This window comes from Penaeus vannamei, chromosome 19, assembly GCF_042767895.1.
Source record: "Penaeus vannamei isolate JL-2024 chromosome 19, ASM4276789v1, whole genome shotgun sequence".
Lineage (NCBI taxonomy): Eukaryota > Metazoa > Arthropoda > Malacostraca > Decapoda > Penaeidae > Penaeus > Penaeus vannamei.
Window position 1 is genome coordinate 38,779,083 of NC_091567.1, and position 5,000 is coordinate 38,784,082.

Genomic DNA, 5,000 nt, shown 5'->3' on the forward strand with positions numbered 1-5,000 from the left:
AATCAGAATAACTGAACAAACCTGAAACATACATATTCTTTTCTTTACACACAGCCAACGTATAATGATATGCGGCACAGTGCCAGTAATTACCACATGCTACAGGTGTGCCAAGGACGCTGTCTCAGGAGTGACCTTGCTAATGACAGACAAGTGTCATTTCTCGTTCAAACTGGTATTGATGGAGGTCGAAGTTGGGAATAAGAAAAAAATACCAGGTTTTTCGGGAAATTTGTAAAAGTTTATGTGTTTATAGATTTTTACTTGTGTTTATATTTTTTCATGATTTTTTATGTTTATATTTTTATATTATGTTTATGTTTATATTTCTAATATATGTTTATAATTTTTATATGTTTATAATTTTTATATGTTTATATTTCATATATGTTTATATATGTTTATATTTCATATGTTTATATGTGTTTATAATTTTTGTTTATGTTTATATTTTTTGTATATGTTTATATATGTTTATAATTTATATATATATGTTTATATGTTTATAATTTTTATGTTTATAATTTTTTATATATGTTTATACATGTTTATATTTTTTATATGTTTATGTATGTTTATAATTTGTATATATGTTTATATGTTTTAAATTTTTTGTATGTTTATATTTGTTTATAATTTTTATATATGTTTATATATGTTTTATATATGTTTATATTTTATATGTTTATAATTTTTATGTTTATAATTTTTATATATGTTTATATAGGTTTATTTTCAATTTTGTAAGTTTATATATGTCGTAGTTTGGGAATTCGGTGCCTTTCAAAATACCAGGTTTTGGGAAGCTAGAAGATAGAAATAAAAATATACCTCATTTGAAATATTCAAAAAATACAGGAGAATAAATTTAGGTTTGAATATGGACACTTTTAAGGGGGATGAAATAAATACAAGAATAAAACTTAATTAGAAAGTCAAAGAAGATATTTTAAGAAGTTCAATCACCCACATTAAGAAGTTCTCAACATCACACATTCAGAAATAAAAATAACAAATTTAGTTTAAACATGGCCCTTTTAAGAGGATAAAAATAAGCTTAAAAATAAAACATTTCTTTTCATTTTTTTCATTTTTTAATTACCAACAGATTTATGCTAATCGTTTTGTTTTTTTTGTGTGATTTTTTAAATTGATTTTTTTATCCTATTTTTCTTTCTTATTCAAAGAAAATATATTCAAAAGTTCAATCACCCACATTGAGAAGTTCTAAATAACCTACATTTAGAATTTAAAAATAACAAATTTAGACTGAAATATACCCAACTTTTAACAGGGGAATGAGGTACAAAAATAAAATTAATTAAGAAATTCATTAAAAAAAATATTTAAAACCTCCAATAACCCATATTTAAAAAAAAAATCTAAATACCACACATTTAGAATTTCAAAAAAAGAAAAAGAAAAATTAAATTGAGGTGACCAGGACCCCCCCCCCTCCCCCCTCCCCCCTCTCTCTTTAACCCCTTGGGCACGCGACTCAATTACAACATATATATATATATATATTCAGATATAAAAAAAGACCTTGATATGTATGTTAATATCGAATTATGATATGTGTGGTCACGTGATATCCGTTTTAATACTCGATATCAAAAAAAATAAAATAATTTAGGGATAAAGAGAAATATGTGTTAATAGCGAAGATTTTAGACCATCATGTCACTCGTTCTCTTCAGGAAATAAAAATGAGATTGTAGGTTAAAGGGTTAATCCTATTTTATTCAATCAATCACTGTCAGGGTGTGTATGTGTATATGTATGTGTATACGTGTGTGTATATATGAGTGTATTAATACATATATAGAGAGATATGTGTGTGTGTGTGTGTGTGTCTGTATATATATGTGTGTGTGTGTGTCTGTATATATGTGTTTGTGTCTGTGTGTGCCTGTATATCGGTGTGTGTGTGTGTGTATATATATATATGTGTGTGTGTGTCTGTATATATATATATATATATATATATATATATATATATATATATATATATATATATATATATATATGTGTGTGTGTGTGTGTGTGTGTGTGTGTGTGTGTCTGTGTGTGTCTGTGTGTGTCTGTATATATATGTGTGTGTGTCTGTATATATATGTGTGTGTGTCTGTATATATATGTGTGCGTGTGTGTGTGTGTGTGCATGTATCTACACATACGTACATACATATATAATGTTATTTTATTAATGCCTTATTACTGATACGATTAACGACTTACTGTCTCCAGTATATAAGGTTCATAATTGCTTGTGTTCATGTGCTTGTGGCCTTTAATTACTCTCCTTATTATTTCTCTCTTATCATTAAGTTACTGTTCTTATCGCTGCTATGTCAGTTAATTACCTTTCTTATCGTGTTTTTTATCTCCATCTTTCACTTTCTCTCTTTCTTTTCTTTGCTTTTTGTGTCTTTCTGTTTATCATCGTATGGTTTGTCTCTTCTTTCACTTTCTCTATTTCTTTCTTTCGTTTCTGTGTCTTTCTGTTTATCATCGTATGGTTTGTCTCTTCTTTCACTTTCTCTATTTCTTTCTTTCCTTTCTGTGTCTCTCTATTTATCATCGTGTGATTTGTCTCTTCTTCTTTCACTGTCTCTCTATCTTTATTTCCTTTCTGTTTCTTTTCGTTATAATCGTATGGATTATCTCCCTCTTTCACTTTCTCTCTTTCTTTCTTTAATTCCTTTGTTTCTTTTCGTTATCATCGTATGGTTTATCTCCCTCTTTCTCTTTCTCTTTCCTTCTTTCTTTCCTTTCCTTTCTGTTTCTTTTCGTTATTATCATTATCGTTGTTATTGTTACTACGTCGATTGCTTTGTAATCACTTTTATTTTATTTATATCAATTAGGTATTAATTATATTGTTTGTGTTTTTGTCATTATTATAACCATCAATGTTATTAACTTTTTGAGTCGTACTTGTGAAATCACTTTTGTTATTATTGTGTTATCATTTGTTATTTTTGTTATCGTCATTTATGTTATTTCTATCTTTATTGCTTTTTGTTGCTGTTTGATGTTTCGCTGTTGTTGTTGTCATTATGATCGATATTATTGTTGATTTTGCTATTTGATGTGTGATTCTTATCTTCGCTTATTCTCATATTCGTTTTATCTGCTCCCTTTCACCCTTATCCCCCCCCCCGTCATTCTTCCCTGCACCCTCCCCCTCACTCCCCTCACCCCCTCTCACCCTTCACAGTCCCCCTCACCCCCTCACCCCTCCCCCTTTTCTATCTTATCTTTTCCCTTCCTCCTTTCTCTTCATTTTCCCCTCCTCTCCCTTCCTTCCATCCCACCCGTCACCCCTTCCTCCTTACTCCCCCCTCTCCTTCCCGCCCATCCCTCCACCCCCTTCACAGTCCCCCCTCATCCCCTCCCCCTCACCCCTTTTCTATCTCATCCTTTCCCTTCCTCCTTTCTCCTCCTTTTCCCCTCCTCTCCCTTCCTTCCACCCCACCCCTCTTCCCTCCACCTCCTCCCTCCCCCTCTCCTTCCCCCATCCCTCCACCCCCCTTCCCCCTCCCTCCTCCCCCTTTCCCTCCCTCCACCCCCCTTCCCTCCACCTCCTCCCTCCCCCTCTCCCTCCACCCCGTTAGAGAGTGACTCACGGAGAGTAAATGGGGTGGGGAGTAAATTAATAAATAGAAGAATAGGGAGAAAGGAGAGAAAGATAAAGAGGAGGAATTAGAGGATAGAGGGGAAGGAGAGAAAAAGGAATAAAATAGGGGGAAAGAGAGACAGATAAAAGGAATTAATTAGAGAATAGGGGGAGAAAGAGAGAAAGATAAAGGGAGGAAAGAGAGAAAGATAAAAGGGGTGAATTAGAGAATAGGAAGAGAGGAAGGGGGAAGAGAGAAAAATGAATGAAATGCGTTAACGAACAAGGGATAAAAGAAGAAAATAAGTTAAATTTCTTAAAGCATTGGGAAAGGAGAGAAATATTACTGAAATAAATTGATAAATAGAGAAAAAGGGAAAAGGTATACACATGACTAGGCGAATACACACACACACACACACACACACACACACACACACACACACACACACACCCGCACACACACACACACACACACACACACACACACGCACGCACACACACACACACACACACACACACACACACACACACACAAACACACACACACACACAGACACACACACATATATATGTATATATGTGTGTGTATGAGTCAAGGAAAAACATAAGGAATTGGAATCGATTCACATGCAATGCAATGCAATAAAATAAATAAATAAATAAATAGAGGAATTAAAACCAAAAGATGAAATAGATGGAAATATCGAAGCAAGGAACTGAATAAACATGATGGTGAGGGTGATGATGATGAAGATGAAGATGATGACGATGATGATGACGTCACTCTCGAACCCTCGTGCCTGCCAACGTGACAGACCACGTGACCTCACGCGTGTGACGTCAGTTTGTGATTCTGTGTCGGGTGCTTTTGCTTGGTTTAATTTTTTTGGGGGGAGAGGGGGGGAACAGAGATGGAGGAAGGAGGAGGAGGAAAGAAAGGTGGAGGAAGGAGGAGGAGAAGAGAGAGATGGAGGAAGGAGGAGGAGAAGAGAGAGATGGAGGAAGGAGGAGGAGAAGAGAGAAGGAGGAAGGAGGAGCAGAAGAGAGAGATGGAGGGAAGGGGAGGAAAGGGAGATGGGGGAAGGAGGAGGAGATGGAGGAAGAAGGAGAGAAAATAGGGAAGAAAGGGAGGAGGAGAAAGGGGGAGAGGGGAGGAAGGGGGAAGGGAGGAGATGGAGGAGAAGGAGAGAAAATAGGGAAGAAAGGGAGGAGGGAAATGTGAGAGGTGAGGAGGAGAGGAGAAGGGGGAGAGAGAGGGAGGAGAAGGAGGATGAAGGGAGAAGGAAAAGGGAAGACAAGGAAGAGGGAAAGTGGAGGAGGGGGAATTATGAGGAGAGGAAAAGGAGGAAAGAAGGAAGGAAAGATGGAGGAAGAA